At 37.7% G+C, this 19,868-nt stretch overlaps 1 pseudogene; it reads right to left on the bottom strand.

Moving 5' to 3' along the window:
- Positions 1-19,868, bottom strand: part of LOC114410756 — a 210,811-nt pseudogene that overhangs the window by 103,189 nt on the left and 87,754 nt on the right.

Genomic DNA, 19,868 nt, shown 5'->3' with positions numbered 1-19,868 from the left:
GGGTAAATTTCTGTATGCTGTTGGAACCAAGTCCAAATTTAATTTTGGAAACTATATTTTTGATCAAACTGTTAAGCATTCAGAATCTTTTGCTGTCAAATTACCCATTGCCTTCCCAACTGTATTGTGTGGCATTATGTTGAGTCAACATCCCAATATTTTAAACTACACTGACTCTGTGATGAAGAGAGAATCTGCTCTTTCCCTGCATTACAAACTGTTTGAGGGGACACATGTCCCAGACATTGTCTCGACATCAGGGAAAGCTGCTGCTTCAGGTGCTGTATCCAAGGATGCCTTGATTGCTGAACTCAAGGACACATGCAAGGTGCTGGAAGCAACCATCAAAGCCACCACAGAGAAGAAAATGGAGCTGGAACGGCTAATCAAAAGACTCTCAGAAAGTGGCATTGATGATAGTGAAGCAGCTGAAGAAGAAGAAGAAGCTGAGGAAGAAGAAGAAGCAGCTGAGGAAGAGGAAGATGCAGCAGAGGATACAGAATCAGATGATGATGATTCTGAAGCCACCCCATGACCATCAGACCTTTATTTTTGCTTTTTACTCTTACTAGTTATAGGGGCATGTCCCTTTGAACAATTAATTTGCTATTGGTCTGTAATATTTGCATGCATTCTACTTTTGTCAAATTCTGTCTAAAAAGGGGGAGTAATAGTATTATGCATGACTTATAATTTTGAGTAAGTAGGATACGATGCATGCATGATTCATGATTTTGAGGGGGAATTGTATGTATGTGATTTTGAGGGGGAGACTGCTGCTGCTGATGACTGATGTAAGCTACTGTGACTACTAGTAGCTGATAGAAGATGCTGCAGTAAGAGCATGGAGACAGGGGGAGCAGAACGCTGATGTCACATGAGATGTCTTGACATCCTGGAAAAGACTAGTAGCTGATAGAAGATGCTGCAGTGAACTGCTTCACAGCAGTAGGAGCATGGAGACAGGGGGAGCAGAAAGCTGATGTCACGTGAGATGTCTTGACATCCTGGAAACGACTTGCAACTTGCAGAATTTTGCTGTCGCCACTACAGATACCGCTGTGCTTGATTACTCTGATAAAGAAAGTTGCTGATCCCACTTGCATAACTGCTCGTACCTGCTCAGGAAGTGTCTAAGTATGTTTTAGACAAAATTTGCCAAAGGGGGAGATTGTTAGTGCTTAGCTCTACTGAGTGTTTAAAAGATTGGCTAAGATTTTGTTAAAACATAAGCACTTAGACAATGAAGGAAAGCTGGAGTTGCTGCACATGATGTCCAACGTTATGTCAAGGAATCAGGTCGGGCTGCACAATGCACAAGGCAAGATAAAATGTCAAATGAAGAATTGAAGCTGCAGGATCCACGATGTCGGATACAATGTCCAGGACATCCTGCCCGAGAATACTGGACACATAAATCTGTTATATCTTTAACAGAGTGTGCAGGATCCACGATGTCGGACACGATGTCCTGACATCCGGCCCGAAAATACTGGACACATAAATCTGTTATATCTTTAACAGATTAATGTGCAGTTAGCAACAGATTTGGCGATCTATCTTTAGGAACGAATTAAAAGATAATTAAAGTTCGAATTACAAACTTGAATAGTTCGTTCAGGGATTAAAGATTAAAGATAAAAACTAAAAGATCAAACTGTATCTTTTAGATCTTTAAGTGCAGATTTTCAGGAAAATGATAGATCTCATCCAGCACAAGTAGTTGCAGCCCAGAAACGCACACTGCTATATAAACATGAAGGCTGCACGAGTTTTCAACCAAGTCCGGGATTGAAGAGTTATTTTGTGAGTTTTGGGACTTGAGTGTTTTGTGAGCCACCTTGATGTCATCCTAACATCAAGTGTTGGACCTGAGTGTGTAGAGTTGATCTCTATAGTGTGTGGAGTTGATCTCTATTGTTCAGAGAGCAATCTCTGGTGTGTATTCGATTGAATTGTAAACACGGGAGAGTGATTGAGAGGGAGTGAGAGGGGTTCTCATATCTAAGAGTGGCTCTTAGGTAGAGGTTGCACGGGTAGTGGTTAGGTGAGAAGGTTGTAAACAGTGGCTGTTAGATCTTCGAACTAACACTATTTTAGTGGATTTCCTCCCTGGCTTGGTAGCCCCCAGATGTAGGTGAGGTTGCACCGAACTGGGTTAACAATTCTCTTGTGTTATTTACTTGTTTAATCTGTTCATACAGACAAATATAATCTCCATGTTCTGAAGCGTGATGTCGTGACATCTGGTACGACATCTGTCCCCAGTATCAGAATTTCACCTTTACTTGGGATTTTTAACTTCCATAATGCAGTAAACTCTCCATCCTGATTTTCATTTGTCGAATCCCTATCAAGCATCATATAAGCATTCCCAATTGTATATCCCCCACTTGAATCTCGCTCCCAATTCTAGGTGTCTAGTCGCTGCAGTTGGACGATCAGACCTTCTATATCCTTCATAAATTTGTAGTCATGTCTATTTCACCCTCCAAAAAATAATCTCCACTGGAACTGTCATTCCCAACCTGTACCTGATGTCGCCCCTTGCTCGTGGATATATTGATGTTGCTATTGAGAAATGTGGTACAAGCTTGGGTACTTTTCCATCAACGAAACCCCATCATCCTTACACCCGTCTTCCCAAAATAGCACCTTTGATCCACACCCAATTTTTCATTTTGTCTCGCTTTTAAACCAGCTTCCCTTCTCGGTCGAATTACAGATGAAGCTTAGGTCCTCCCACCAGAGGGACTCTATGTTGTTCCTTCTTGTCACATCCAAATTCCTCCATGCTCCATAGTTGGATTCCAAAACTTGTGGCCACAATTCTCCTTGGTGATGAAACAAATTCCAGCACCCTTTTCCAAGAAGTGCATAGTTGAATTTCACCAAATCCTCGATGCTCAAGCCACCTTTTTCCTTTGATAGACAGATTGAACCCCAGTTCACCCGTGCAATCTTTTTCTGATCTGAGTGTCCTCCCCACAAGAACCACCGCTGCAGCCTCACCAACCTATCCACCACCTTCTTCGATTTAAACAATTTTCTCTCACATTTCTTGACTATTGGATCCCAAATCTCACTATGTCTTGGGTGTGCCCCAATAGGGATACCCAAATAAGGAAAGGGTACTGACCAACATTCTGCAATTTAAATAGCTGACAACATTGTTCATCCATTGCTCAGTCATCCGAATCACCCCAAAACTGCTTTTGGAAAAGTTTATTTTTTATTCCGATACCAACTCAAAGCTCCTGGACATCACCTTGATTGCTCTTACATTTTTCATCGTTGTTGTGTCTACATACCATAATACACCGATTTCCATGTTGTTTCTTCCTACTGTAAAACCTTCAAACAAATTCTTCTCTTGGGCTTCTCTCATCAGACCAGTTAAGCCCTTCGCTACAATATTAAACGAGAATGAGACTAGTGGGTCACCTTGCCTAAGTCCTCTTTGAGGAGTGAACTCTGCTCTTGGGCTCCCATTAACCAATATGAAAATAGAAGCTGATTTTAGGCAACCTTGAATCCATCTAATCCATTTGGTACAAAAACCCATCTGACTCATCATATACAATAGAAAGTCCCAACATACTAAGTCATACGCCTTTTCGTAATCAACTTTGAACACTAGGCAGTTTTTATTACATCTTTTTGCTTCTTTGACCACTTCATTGGCTATAACCACGTTGTACAGCATATGCTACCCTCTATGAAGGCAGTTTGGTGTTCATCTATAATGGATGGCAGCACCTTCTTCAGCCTTCTAGATAACAGTTTAGCCATAATTTTATACATGCATCTTATTAATGAAATAGGTTTGTATCCATTGAGGCTCTGGGGATCATGGACCTTGGGAATCAAAGCTAAAAATGATGCATTGCTTCCCTTCCGAAATACTCCATTGATATAGAATTCATCCAAAAAAACAAAGCAAATATGTTTTGATAATGTCCTAGAATTCCTTGATAAACTTGAAATTTAGTCCATCCGATCCAGAGCTTTTCACACTGCCACAGTCCCACACTGCAACCTTCATTTCTTTCTCTTCAAAGCACGCCACCAGGAGAACATTATCTTGCTGGCCAATGGACTGAAATCTGACCCCAGCTAGTCTAGGCCTCTCCAATTCAGTCTCCTCTTGAAAAAATGTCTAATCTCCTCTTTGACCCTACATGGCTCTTCTATCCAACACCCATCAACAAGCACTCCTCTAACCATATTATATCTATATTTCCAATTTACATCAAGTGGAAGAACTGAGAATTGCAATCCCCTTCTTTGATCCATCTAATCCTTGCCTTTTGCCTCAAAATGGATTCATTTAAGTGTATTGCTACCCACAATTCCTCCTGTAGTAGCTTTCGCAATTTTTTTCTTATTCATTCAGTTGTCTATCATCCCCTTCTTTTTCCAGCTTGTTCAACTCTAATTCTGCTCTTCTTAATTTTTGCTGAATATCACCAAATTAAGTCTTATTCCACACTTTCAACGTCTGCTTTAATCCCTTGATCTTTTCATTTAACAAGAAAAACCCCCAAACCATTTACAGAGTTTGTTGTCCAACAGTCACAGACTACCTTCCTGAAAGATTTATCCTCAAACCAACAATCTAGAACCTGAAACAGCTTCAGGCCTCTATCAACAATTGTGGATCTCAATAGAATTGGGCAGTGGTCTAAGAAATTGCAATCCATGATAAACTAAGTGCTTCCTTGCCATTTGGAAAGTCATTCTGCGGATACAAAAATTTTGTCCCATTTGGCCTGTACCTGATGAATTTTCGTCCCACACAAGGCACATCCTCAACCTCTAGGTCTGCAATCCATTCATTAAATTCCTTCATAATGCTCTCAACTGGCACCCTTTGACATATACCTACTCTTTCTGATGTTCATCAAATTTTATTAAAATCCTCTAATATACACCATAGGCCTCCCAAGCTTACATTCCTTATCTATCTAACTTATTCCCATAAATTTCTTTTCAAAGTTGCATCACATAGCGAGTATAAGTTCACTATTATCACTTTTTCCACAATCAGCAACCCATATTTCTTCTGGTAAATGAAACCACATCCAATCAACTTCTTGTCCAGTTTAAATGTTTCCTCACTCCAAAGGCACAATATTCCTCCAACACTATTACTGTTAGATTTCAACTTAAAACCAATTTGCACTAAGTGAAGTTGCCTAACAGATATATAAGTTGCACCCCAAGAATTGAGGCAGGCAATGTGGGACTTCCTAACACCCTCCTCCACATATGTCTGCCAATACAGGCGAGCCTACTAGAATAGGCAACAACTAAGATAGGCTATAGGCTCTGATACCATGTTAGATTTCAACTTAAAACCAATTAGCATTAAGTGAAGTTGCCCAACAGATATATAAGCTACACCCCAAGAATTGAGGCAAGCAATGTGGGACTTCCTAACAATTACATGCTGGCTGTAATTCCCAACTGACATCGGAATCACCCCATAAAGCTTGGCATACATCCTTATCTATCATTTCCTTCTTAGTCTCTTGTAGGCATATCATATCTACTTGTTCTTTTTTCACCAATTTTCTAATTGAAGCCCACATTAATCCCCTCCCGAGCCTCTTTATATTGTACGTTATGATCTTCATCAATCACTTTCATTATTTCCCATCCTTTGTGATGTAAGCTCCATTGGAGCTTGTAGGCCTAGGATCTTCTTCATCAATGGATTCCTTTGCTTCTTGGAAGATGAATGGCAGTGGAATGGAGAAGGAAGAGAGAGAGGAGACGCCACTTCAAGGAGAAGATGAGTCTAGAAAAAGCTCACCACCATAGGAGGTCATGGATAAGAGCTTGGAGGAAGAAGAAGATGAATGAAGGGAGAGGGAGAGAAGAGCACGAAATTTTATGCTTTAAAAGAGCTTTGAAATCTGAAGTTTAATTTTCAAATCATCAAAGTTGAAAAAAATGCACACACATGACCTCTATTTATAGCCTAAGTGTCACACAAAATTGGAGGGAAATTTGAATTTAAATTCAAATTTCACTTGAATTTGAAATTGAATTTGTGGAGCCAAACTTTGGAGCCAAAATTTCACTAATTATGATTAGTGAATTTTAGTTATGGTTCAGTCCACTAATCCAAGATCAATTCCAAGATTCTCCACTAAGTGTGCTTAGGTGTCATGAAGCATGTAAAGCATGAAGGACATGCACAAAGTGTGACTATATGATGTGGCAATGGGGTGTAGTAAGCAAATGCTTACCTCCCCCTCTAAAATTTAATTGGATTGGGCTTCTACCAATTCAATTAAATTTATTTCCAACCACACACATCAAATATTCACTTAGTGCATGTGAAATTACAAAACTACCCCCAATACAAAAACTAGTCTAGGTGCCCTAAAATACAAGGGCTGAAAAATCCTATATTTCTAGGGTACCCTACCTACATTATGGAGCCCTAAATACAAGACCCAAAATTAATGAAACCATAATATAATATGTACAAAGATAAGTGGGCTCATACTTAGCCCATGGGCCCAAAATCTACCCTAAGGCTCATAAGAACCCTAGGGCCTTCTCTTGCATCTTTGGCCCAATGTTCTTGGAGTCTTCTATCCAATGCCCTTGGGAGCTAGGATTGCATCACTTTGAGCCTCTCCCTTATCCCTTTCATCTATACTGACTAGTTTGCATACCATTGTTCCTTTCTGGTTACTACAATTTACTCCAAATTTTTTTGCCATGTCCTAATTAATTGATGCTTCTTTTACCAGCTCACAGGTTTTAGGACTTCAGACTAATTTTGATGCCACTGTAACATAATTTTCATAGCGCTTTTCCTCCCATCCAGCAATTTTCTTCAACCTACTGCACCTTATCATTGCTGGAGAAGTCTCATGATTGTTTGGGCCATTGTTGGGCTCATTTCCTACATTATTGTTTGACTATCTCTTTTGTCAGTCTTTGGGCCCAACTGTTTCATTAGGTCTTAATTCCTTTTTACACCACCTATTTCTTGAGTATACCTTCCATATAGGGTCAGGCCGATTTACTTTAAGGCCTAACAACTTATGTTCCCCTCCTTGTCTTTCAACAGAATTGTTTTTAATGGGACCTGAAAGTGAGTTGTTTGCTTCCTCTTCTTCTAGATAATCACATGTCTCCATCTCCTTTAATTCAAAATTATGAGTAAGATGTGGGCCCCTTTCTTCTCCATTGTTTCCATTCTTTTTGTTTTCGTTCTTATCTTCAAAAGCCATGGCATTAGTCACCTTTTCTGCCACAACCTTTATTGCCCATACACCCTGATAGCTTCCTCCTTTGCCTTCCAGACCTTATCACCAGCCCGTTGCACCTAGGAAGGTCTTTGTCTTCTATCGAAAGCATTCCCTATGTCATAGGTGCTGACATGATATATAGACCAGCGGACAACTGCTGCTCCCCACCACTTTTGTTCTGCTCACCTCCATCTGCATCAGCTAGCATGGTTATCGTTGGAGACTCATCGTGGGACGACGCAACCTCCAACGATAAGGCCAGCCCCACTTCATTCTCGTTAGAAAATATTTCCTTTGAGGACCCTATCAGGCTCCCGCTGTTGCATTTACACATACAGGGGTTGTAGCACGTCTCCTCTATGATGTTGATCACATAATCGTCCCCGTTAATGGGCGTAGTTACGGAGTGATTGATTATAAGGTGCCATGATGTTTTTATGAGCACTCGTGCCCTATCCAATTGTTGAAGGTCTTCAACATCGTCATCAATATCCACCACTTCAACCCATCAAAATATTTTGGATGTTCTCCAAATCCTATGCATGTAATGGGATTCCCCAGCCCATAATCCAAACCAACCAAAATCCAAACCTCAGGCTTAGGCTCTATTTCTCCAATGTATGGAACATAGGCAGTCCATTTTCGACTTCTTCCCTACATATTTCTTCTGCTCTGGTATCAATGAGGTCCATGAGTAACACTATGTCGCCACCAAGGTACTTTGGCTTAATGTCTTTACCTCCATCTCACATGAGTTCTTCTTCTAGTCTATCAAACATTGCTAGATTCCTCAATTTACCTACCCAAGCGTTGCTGAACCGTGTCCTCTTTTCCATTGGTATACTTAACTAAATTCACAAGTGGGATGTCATTCTCGTTGCTTGCACATATCTCGGTAACCACCTCTTCACCGTAGTTTTGCTGCCTGTCGCAACCACTTTTGCATATGAAACTGGTACTGTCTTCCGTTGGGGATGTTGTTTCTAAGCTCCTCCATTCATTGTTGTTGGTTCTGTTATCTCCCTGCCTCTGACCAGCCCTTTGTGCTGATCTTGTTGGTTTTCTCCATCAGCTTCCACTCCCTTCCATGTTTCGGAAGATTTGCATGTAGTTTCAGTCTGCCAAGAATCAAGTTATCCAATTGTCTCTCAAGTTTCCTAACGTCATCGGCCCCTTTGAATCGTACAAAACTGTATCTTCGGACGCTCCAATTTCTATTCTTTACGATGAATACCTCCCTGACGCCGACCCATTTCTTGAACTCAAACGACAAATCTTTTTCCCCCGTATCTTCCAAAAAACTTATGAAGTAGAAAGAGTAAACATTTGATGCATCCCTAAAATTTTTACTCCTTCCCTCCACTCGTTGTGCCGCCACTGTCATCGCATTATGTTGACCATACCCATTATGTTGATCAGTACTTGTAGCACTAATGGTTAAATATGTTTCAGAAGTGATTAATAGTGTCATGAGGTTATTGAAACGTCTAATGGTGGTTAACTTTGTCTCACAGGTGACTAAGAGGAAATAAATGTGTATATAATCATCAATCAGTACTTGTGGCACTTATGGTTAAATATGCCTCACAAGCGGTTAAAAATGTCATGAGGTTATTAAAATGTCTAATGGTAGTTAACTTTCCCTCACAAGCGGATAAAGTAAATGGATGAGATTGTATACAATTATCAATCTATACATGCAGCACTAATGGTTAAATATTTCTCATAAGTAGCTGATAATGTCTGAGGTTTTTGAAATGCCTAATTGAAATTGTCTTAAAAGCAATTAGCTGTCCAAGTGGATGTTGGACGGACAATTCCCAGTGGGACATTGATAACTTTTCCTAGTTGAACCATCTAGAAATTTGAATGCAGGTTGTGGGCACTATACTTGAGAATCAACAATATTTTAAAAATAGCCTATGTCAGTAGGTCAATCAAATTTGTCTACCAAACATATTAGAAAATTTCTAGATCCAAGGAGAATATATATTTTGTACTTACCCTCCACCAACTTGCATTAATTACCAGCTACTTTTCTAATTTGAGACTCGGTGAACCATTGTTTTGCACCATCTGTTATGGCCAAAATTCCTTCACCATCAAAAGAATTCACAACCTCTTCCAGTAAAAGCACACCTACAAGAAGCATTTTCTGATGAAGCTTATGAAACTATATAAAACAGATACATAAATACATTTTAACACAATCACAAATGAAAAATCAAAATCACCCTAAAGTAGGGGTGGCAATTGGATGGTTAAAAAACCAACCAAAATATCTAATGAATAGCCAGTGAAGATTTTTAGTGGATACTAAATGAACTAATGGATTATAAATTATCGATCCATAATGATCCAATCTAAAATCCATCCATTTGAAAACATTATTGAATGATAAATTGGAAGTGTTCTTGAATGATGAAACTCATCAAAATTAGAAGTGTTATTATAAGGATAAGGATTAAAATCATTATCAAAACAATCACCAAAGTAATTAAGATGAAGGAAACTAACTCCACATAGGAACCTATTAGTCAAATTGAAATAAATTACCAATGTCAAACTTAAAATGGCAAATAAAATCTTAAGGGGGGATACTGACTAGAGATGCGGCAACTATAAGTGGCATCTTCTTCATCAGCAATGAGCTGGTTAGCATCCACAGACCATGTATGAACCTCAAAATAGAATTGACAATTCTTGAGTAATAAAAATAGTAAAGGGTTCAATTGCTGAAAAATGAGAGAGAGAGGGAGAGCATCAAAGGAACCACTATATATTACCGTATTTTCACTGTTGTAAAATACAATAAATACATCTACACCAAGTTCTAATCATGGAAACTACCCCTCGGCCCATTGGGGTATGGCAGCATACATCTGATACTTCCAAGAGTCCACAGTGATGGGAACCACATCACGGACAATCCTTTTTTCATATTCTTGAATTAAGGTACTTGAGCAAGCTAATGCCAAACAATATTGTGATTTTTTATAGATTCCAGTAATTTTGGAAGAAATAAAATTAGTAATTGCCATACTAATGCAAAGCCCAAAACCTCTACAATTTTCCAACATTGCAAAATCTTTAAAAATTTCAACAAAACAAAGCTAATTATTGACAATTTAAAAACATAATTAGCATGTATCATACTGATGCAAAGCCCAAAACCTCAACCATTTTCCTACATTAGAATTTTTTTAAAAAATTCGGAAAAAGAAATAAAGTATTTCATGTACAAAATAGATTTTAATCATTATGTCACAAATATCTTGAAATGTTGATCTTCATGCTGTCATACTACTTCAATAAGATAAAAAAAATCATTCGTTAGCCTCCATTTAATAGCTTAACCTAAACGAGATTGATTAGTGAATTACTCTGTGACTGTGCACCACTAGAAAGCGCGTTTTCTACATCGGTCAAAATGAGGATTCAACAACGGTGATGAACCATTTTTTATTGTAACGTTGTTGAAAGTAAAAATATTTTAACAACGGTCCATAAGTGACCGTTGTAGAATTGCATTTGTTTCTACATCGGTGGTGAAGTAGGCACTGATGTAGTAAGATGCACTTTCTAAGTCATTTTTAAAGTAAGCAGCGACGTTGAAATATGATATTTCTACATCGGTTGTGATGTAGGCACCGATGTAGTAACATTGATTTTCTACATCGGTTGTGACGGAGGCACCAATGTACTAACATGGATTTCTACATCGGTGGTGGCGTATTCACCGATGTAGTAATATGGATTTCTACATCATTTTTAACGGAGGCACCGATGTAGTAACATGGATTTCTACATCATTTTTAACAGAAGCACCATTGTAAAAACATATTTAACCTGCAGACAAATTTGAGGTTAATTAAAAGATATTATTTATAATGACAAAATTATGTATATTACAAAATTATCTATAAATAAAATTATATAAGATTAAAAAAAATACTTACTGTTTATAAATATCACTATATAGTCAACAGGGAATGAGGATGCAAACCTTTCCAAGAAGTGCCAATTGATCCTCAAGGAAAAATAACTTCAAACAAAGTAGAGCAAATCGAAAGAAATGCAACATAGAGTGAACCTAACCTTAAAGTTGTAACCCTGATCAATTAAAAATTGATGTCTCTTAGTTGAGTAATACATCTCCTGCAAATACAATTATGACAAAGTGCACAATACAGGATAAATATATGATAGTTTTATTTTTCAAAGAATGCATGATCCGATGAATGAACATATGACTTGGCATAGAATAAATGTATACCTGGGTATCAATTGAAACAAGGGAATAAAAAAATGCATTATACTCCTCCTTGCCCCTGCCATCCTATCCTCAAGCTTTCCCTGGCATTTAATTCATTAATTTGAATGTCAGCCAACCCATAAGTACGATGCTTTACTGACAAATAACATGAAGATAATCAATTAAGATGAATGAATTCAAGCAAGTAAACTGGGAACAAATTTTGACTAATTAAAATTTTTAATCAAAAAAATTTTAATCCGCAAATAATAATGGAATATTTTGACTAATTAAAATTCTTGTAGTGAAACTAATGGAATATTTTGACGCTATTTAAGTATAGGAGAATTCTACAATATAAGTCATGAACTACTAACAGTGATAAGAATTAACACTTATCACTGGCAACCAAAAGCACTCCAAACAATGCCAGAGCTGCATCATATAGAGAAGAATGTAGCATTAAAAAGTGTATTTAGCTAGCGCTAAAATTAACTCATCCAATTTCTTTTTCTGAAACATGAATGACCTAATCTAGCATCATTTCCCAAGACAACAATTTTGAGGTTTGACTTGGGAATATAATGTAAAATCTAAATAGCATGGATATATAACACGAGACAAACATGATTCAACATGAACATGGAAATATGGAAAATTTTAAAATCATAGCACATAGCACAGCTATAATACATGCAAAATTAATCTAAAATAAGCATAAAATAAAATTCTTAAATCACAAGAGAGGATTCATGTTTCCAAAATGACTATGATTCATTGTAAACATGACAAAAATGCTATAGTTTATCTAAATTTTATGGTATTGTTACAAAAGTTTAAAATAAAAAGTAAAAAAAATATAAAATACAGCTAGAAATATTCAAAGTGTCCTTGCAGTGTTTGACATTTGTCCAACACAAAAAGTACTATTAATAAGTATTTGTGCTTCTTAGCATAAAATAAAAAACAAACAGATCAAGAGTAAGAGAGTAAAAAATACTGTAATCTTCTCCAAAAGCTCACACATACATTACCTAAGAAGGATCAATTTCAAATGAATGAGTTTCTTTCTCTTCTGCAACCGCTGCCACTTCTGCTTCATTTAGCAACTCAAGGTGAAATGCCAGACATTGCTGCACCCTCAGCCTACAAAAGCAGCAGATGAATAAATGATTCAAGACTTCATATGTATTCGCATAACAAATTTAGCAACATTAGACTATGCAGTTTTAGAGAAGAAAGGACAACTTTAAATTATGTGACTATGCTGATTTTATAAAATTAAATTAAACAAAAAATAAATCCAATGAATCAGATCACAAACTTAAGCTACCATCCTACCAATTAGACATACTTACTTAAAGAAAGCGAGGACGACATAAGGCTCAATTCCAAGCTTGCTTCCATCAAACACGATTTCCACAGAGTACCGACTGTCGAACTTCATTATCGACTTCACACCAATCGCTGCAACATTTCAATTCCACATAACCAAAAACTAACAAAAAAAGAAAAAAGAATGCAATCTACATTGTGCAACATTTTACTCAATAGGTGAATATTTTTAAAATAACATAAGAAACTATTGCGGCCATTTTAATCAATAAATGTGCTTATACCCAAAAAATGCACATTACAATATTGAAACTAATTACATGAATCCATATGCCATGAAATGGCAGTTGCACAATGAAGGATAAAATGACATGGCAATCAAACTACTGGGGAAACGATAAAACTTTAAATCAAGTGAAGCAAAATATCAAGTATAGACCATTAGTAAACTTAAAAACAGAGAAGCTGTAGATCTTACTTGATCCTTCAGGATGGATATTAACTTAAATTGTTGCTTCAGCAACTGAAACTCTGCTCTTTTGGCTCTAACGGATTCTCGTAGATTCTACATAGCAATCCATGCATCATAGAGGCTTTTCTGATACAATAAAGAATATTTAGAAAAAAATATAAAACATAACAAAAGAAAACTAAGTGGAAAAGAAAACAATCACTAGCAAACAGACAGATAAATATAATATTAATAACCTTTCTCTACTCAGTTAAAATGACACTGGTGTTCGTGATCATATGCTAAAATGGAACTAATATCAAACTAAAATGATATATTCACAATCTTCAAAGAGTAACGCACAAGCAAGTAAATTCTTAATAGTGCAATTCAATTTCAATACAAAAATATTTGAAATTAAAAAAAGAAGGAGAAAAACCTCCGTATTCAATGTCTGCGCAGAGAGAGCAGCATCAGCTCTGGCATTAACAAAATGCCACTGAAAGAATCTGTTATGGAAGAGTCTCAATAAATGCGCATCAAAGGTCCGGTTCTCTGTTACCTTCCCCCTCGAAACATCAACAGCGAAGCTCAAAACAAAAGGTTCACTACTACCACCGAACCTACTACTCAAGCCACTAACGATGTCGTTTTGCGCTTGTGACGGACTAACTCCTCTCGAAGGAGACCACAGTGATGGGGTCGCTAGAACCTCGGAGTTTCCGTTTGGCGCCGTAAATGGTTATTATGCTCTTGCCAGAACCTCGCTGGAACCACCAGTCCTCGAGAACCTCGAATTCCTTCTCCAGAGGAACTTTCAGAAGTTACGCGCTCGGTATCAGAAGCATTAGACTCAGCCTTATACTGAAACTCAGATCCATTAGTTTTGTAGCTCTCCAATCTCAACGTCGTCGCGTCGAGAGAACCTCGAACGCCCGCCATGACATTCTGCAATGACCTAGCCACGCTCATCGGCGCGTCAGTTTGTTTTGGCGCAAAACTTCTTCCCGGAGGAGGGATCTATGATTTTCTTCCTCATCTCACATGAGGCATATGAGGAAACCAAATGCCTCAACACAGCCAAATGCGGAATGCAAAACACACACATGTGAGAAGAATGCAGTGTAAAGGATGGATTAAGGATTTTGAAATTGTGTGAAGAGTGAAGGAGGGTGTGATCGCGAGAAGAAAGAGAGAGAGACCAGTCATAGAAGTCGAGGCAACGAAGTACGCTGCCCAACAATAGAGAGAAAACAAAAAGATGTAAACGTTCAAAGACGGTTTTGTACAAAATCGCCTTTGTACAGAACTCAATTACTACGGTTTTTACATAACCGTACTTAAACTTAGAATTTTAATGTACTTAATTACCATACTGCCACTATATCATTTTCAAAGACGGTCTATGCCGACTGTAGTTATTAGTGCATTGTAATAAACTATTATTGTAGTAGTGGTGGCAAAATGAGTTCAAGTGAGTCAACAGTAAAGTGATATATGAAGTGGTAAAAGGATTGGCATTCATTTTATGATGAAATAACGAAATTAAAAAAAATAATAATTAATGGATACAGAGAATAATCAATCTGCGCTCAACTCAAGTAAGCTACAACCCTTTTTTCAAATGACAAGCACAACCTTTAAATCGCAGAAAAATTATAAAGTGAATCTGTAGAAAGCCAATCAGATGCTACTGAGTAAAATAAAAAAAATGTGAACTAAGAGCAATGACTGGAGTCAATAATGCTATACTTGCTACTCTGTCATTTGAAGAAAAGCAATAGTATAGTACACCAATTCTCTGATATTAGCCACAACCACCTATAGAAATGCAAACCATAGATCAAAGTAATGATACAATTGAACACAATCAACAGAAAAATAAGATTTGAAGAATGTTCTGAACCAAACCTTTCCTAGTCTTGGATTACCCACAATGGTCAACATGAGTGCAAACAACTGTAAATAACAACTTGGATGAAAATGATAATTCAAAAATTATTACAATAAATGAAGGAAACACAAACAAAAAACCAAGCAAACCTGATTTACGCAAGTTTTAGACAGATCTCAGCCAGTTTATTATATAAAATCCTATGATTATAATTTTTTTATCGTTTCCATACAATAATCCAGCAAAACTATAAGACACTAATAAAAGGTATAGATCAAACAAAGAGGTTCCTTTCGATAGTAGCTGATGAAGCCATCATTGCAGTGACTATAGTATCCCCTGTGGATTCCAGTTTGACTAATTTGAAAATTAGGGCTGTCTTCCTTGCCAAATAACAAGTTAAAGGATACCATTATAGCAGCTAATTTAGTTTGACACTTCATGGTGACCGTTCTCTCTTTGGAATACTGACAACTATGTACAGTTCCAATTAAATAATCAAGTTAACAGGAGTTTTCTTTGGGGCAGTATGCAGATGATACGGTTTCCTTTGGGACAACAACGATGGCAAATGTAAGAGCAATCAAGGTGATGTTAAGGAGCTTTAAGTTGGTATCGGGATTAAAGATAAACTTTTCCAAAAGCAGTTTTTGGGCAATTGGGATGACTGAGCAATGGATGAACAATGCAGTCAGATAAGTCGCAGAATGTTGTCAGTACTCTTTTCTTATTTGGGTATCTCTATTGGGGCAATAGTCAAGAAATGTGAGAGAAAATTGTCAAAATGGAAACAAAAATATCTTTCTTTCGGGGAAGGGTGACTTTGATTAAGTCAATCATGAACTCCATCCCTAATTTTTTTTTCTTTTTTCAAGGCTCCAAAGAATGTGGTGGATAGGTTGGTGAGGCTGCAGCGGTGGTTCTTGTGGGGAGGACACTCGGATCAGAAAAAGATTACGTGGGTGAATTGGGGGTTCAGTCTGTCTACAAAAGGAAAAAGGTGGCTTAGGCATCAAGGATTTGATGAAATTCAACTATGCACTGCTTGGAAAATGGTGTTGGAATTTGTTTCATCACCAAGGAGAATTGTGGCCACAAGTTTTGGAATCCAAATATGGAGGGTGGAGGAATTTGGATGTGACAAGAAGGACATACAGAGAGTCCCTCTGGTGGCAGGACCTAAGCTTCATCTGTAATTCAACCGAGGAGGGGAGCTGGTTTAAAAGTGGGGAAAAATGAAAAATTGGGTGTGGATCAAAGGTGTTGTTCTGGGAAGACGGGTGGAAGGATGATGGGGTTTTGTTAATTGAAAAGTACCCAAGATTGTACCACATTTCTCAACAGCAACATCAATATATCCACCAGCTACGGGCGACATCAGGTGCAGGTGGGGAATGACAGTTCTAGGGGAGGAGATTCTTTTTGGAGGGTGAAATGGACATGACTGCAAAATTTATGGAGGATATAGAAGGTCTGATCATACAACTGCAGCGACAAGACACCTGGAATTGGGAGGGAGATTCAAGTAGGGGATATACAGTGGGAAATGCTTACATGTTGCTTGATAGGGATTCGACAAATGAAAATCAGGTTGGAGTGTTTACTGCATTATGGAAGTTAAAAATCCCAAGTAAAGCCTCATTCTTTGCTTGAAGATTAATCCGAGACAGACTGCCAACAAAGAATAACTTAAGAAGCAAAATGTGGAAATTAACAACGTCCGATGACCATTCTGCAGAAATCATGACAAAGATGCATGGCACCCCTTTTTCAGCTGTGTTAGAATCATGCCGCTGAGGTGGGAATCGATGTCTTGGTTAAACATATTAGGTGTATTTACAAAAACTCCAAGAGACCATTGCCTCCAACACTCCTACTGTAGTCTTAATGGTATTAGGTTACACTGATGACAGACTTGGTGGATCTCCCTGACATGGTGTATTTGGCACTCTAATTTTATCTTTTCCCAAATTATGGATGAATATTCTCAACCCTTGCTTAATTGCATCATTCAGTGGCAATACAAAGCTGCAAATTCAAACATCCCATTCTTTAAAAACTTACTGGAATACACAAATAAATGGAGGAAATAGAAGTCTTATATGAAAGAAAACCTTTATACAAAGAATGGAGCTATACATTTATTACCAAAATTCATGTTGATTGACTAGTGGGTATGTTACTACCTTCTATTGGATAATATTATTAAGTTTCTCCATTTTGTCATTGATAAGAAGCATAGAAACAGATAGAAGATAATAACAAATCAATTTTATGAAGAATTCACAAGGATAAGGGCTTCAATGAATAGAGATATCAAGATAGAAAACCATATTCTGTAATATATCACCCAGCTGACAAATATTTGCAAAGGCAGGCATTGCCATAAACTAAATAACATAAAAGAGATTGAAAAGCCATTGAAAAGGAGATTGAAGAAACAACTACTTGAATTTTGAATTATGTGGGAAAAATCACACACTCACCACACATTTGAGCTTTCTATTAACATATATATATATATATATATATATATATATATAGAGAGAGAGAGAGAGAGAGAGAGAGAGGGACAACTGTTAACAATGATAAAGTACAATTGTCCTCTGAAAAAACTGAATCACAAACCTTCACACACACTCAACATGCATACATTAAATTTCAAACACACTCAACACTCCCCCTCAAGCTGGAGCATACAAATCATATGCACCAAGATTCGAACATATAGACTGAATCCTAGTTCCTCTTAAGAACTTAGTCAAAATATCTGCTGGCTGATCATTAGAATTAATGAACTCAGTGATAATCTCCTTGGACAATAGTTTCTCTCGAATGAAGTGACAATCAATCTCTATGTGCTTAGTCCTCTCATGAAAGACTGGATTTGAGGCAATGTGAAGGGCTACCTGATTATCACAGTATAACTTCATTTGTACAACTTCACAAAATTTCAACTCTTGGAGAAATTGCTTAATCCACATAAGTTCACATGTAACCATAACCATAGATCGATATTCAGCCTCTGCACTGGATCAAGCAACAACAGTTTGTTTCTTGCTTTTCCAAGAGATAAGATTCCCTCCAAGAAAACACAATATCCTAATGTAGATCACCTATCCATGGGACAACTAGCCTAATCTGCAGCACAGTATCCAGATACTTGTGTGTTACCCTTGTCTTCATACAACAATTCTTGTCTAGGAGCTCTCTGTACATATCTAAGAATACGCATAACGGCATTCCAATGATCAACATGAGGATTTTGCATAAATTGACTAACCACTCCAACAACAAAGGAGATATCAGGTCTTGTAATGGTGAGAGAAATGAGTTTTCCCACAAGTCTCCTATATCTCTCGGGGTCTTCACTTTGATCTGCCATGAGCTTCAGATTTGGGTCCATAAGGCTATCAATAGGTCTACAATTCTGCATGCCTGTTTCTTCCAAAATATCAAGGGCATACTTCCTCTGTGAGATCACAACACCATCTCTTGATTGAGCCACCTCAATACCAAGGAAGTACTTCAAATGTCCTAGGCTTCTGGAAATGGCTGAATAAGTGCTCTTTTAGCTGGACGATCTTAGTAGCATCATTTCCTATAATCACTATATCATCAACATAGACCATTAGATAAACACACTTTCCAGGAGATGTATGACAATAAAAAATAGAACGGTCTGCCTCACTTCGTTTCAGCCCAAAAAGTTGTACAATATGACTAAATTTACCAAACCAAGCTCGAGGAGATTGCTTCAACCCATAGAGAGATTGGTGTAGCTTGCACACAAGACCATACTCCCCCTGAGCAACAAACCCAGGAGGTTGCTCCATATAAATTTCTTCCACAAGATCACCATGAAGGAAGGCATTTTTAATGTCAAGCTGATGGAGAGGCCAATGATGCATGGTAGCCATAGAAAGAAGCATTCGAACGGTGGTGATCTTAGCTATAGGAGAAAAAGTATCACAATAATCAAGGCATTTTTTGTAGCCTTTAGCTACTAGTCGAGCATTAAGCTGATCAACCTCACCAATGGGCCCAACCTTAACAGTATAAACCCATCTACAACCCACGGTTTTCTCGCCAGGAGGAAGAGGAACAAGTTCCCAAGTACCATTATTTTCAAGAGTTTGCATTTCATCAATCATAGCCTGTCGCCATCCAGGATGACCAAGTGCCTCATGAATATTAGAAGGAACAATAAGAGAAGACAATGAGAAAACAAAGGAGAAATATAAAAGAGACAAACGATGATAACTTAAGAAGTTATAAATAGGATGAGAATTACAAGTAGATCGAGTACCTTTCCTGATGGCAATGTGCCAATCTGAATCAGAATGATGGGATGAAGTGGAAGAAGAAGGATCCATGGTTTGAGGATTGGTTGGAGGAGAATGAGGATCACAAGGAGACAATTCAGGCACTATAGAACCAACTTCGCTTGTCATGCGTTGATATGTAATAAGAGGTGGAGGAGCAACTTTAGTTGAATTTGGTGGAGAAGATGGGACTTCACTAACATTTTGGTCAGAGTTACCTAGTGGACAAGGAGAAGGAATTGGAAGTACTTACTTAAGAGAAGAAGAATAATCCATTGAGGGTGAGAAGAAGGGTGTGTCTTCAATGAAGGTTACATCCGCAGACAAATAGTAT

This window comes from Glycine soja, chromosome 4 (assembly GCF_004193775.1).
Source record: "Glycine soja cultivar W05 chromosome 4, ASM419377v2, whole genome shotgun sequence".
NCBI classification, from domain to species: Eukaryota; Viridiplantae; Streptophyta; class Magnoliopsida; order Fabales; family Fabaceae; genus Glycine; species Glycine soja.
The sequence above is the reverse complement of the archived record's forward strand: the minus strand, read 5'-3'. Positions and strand labels throughout refer to the sequence as shown.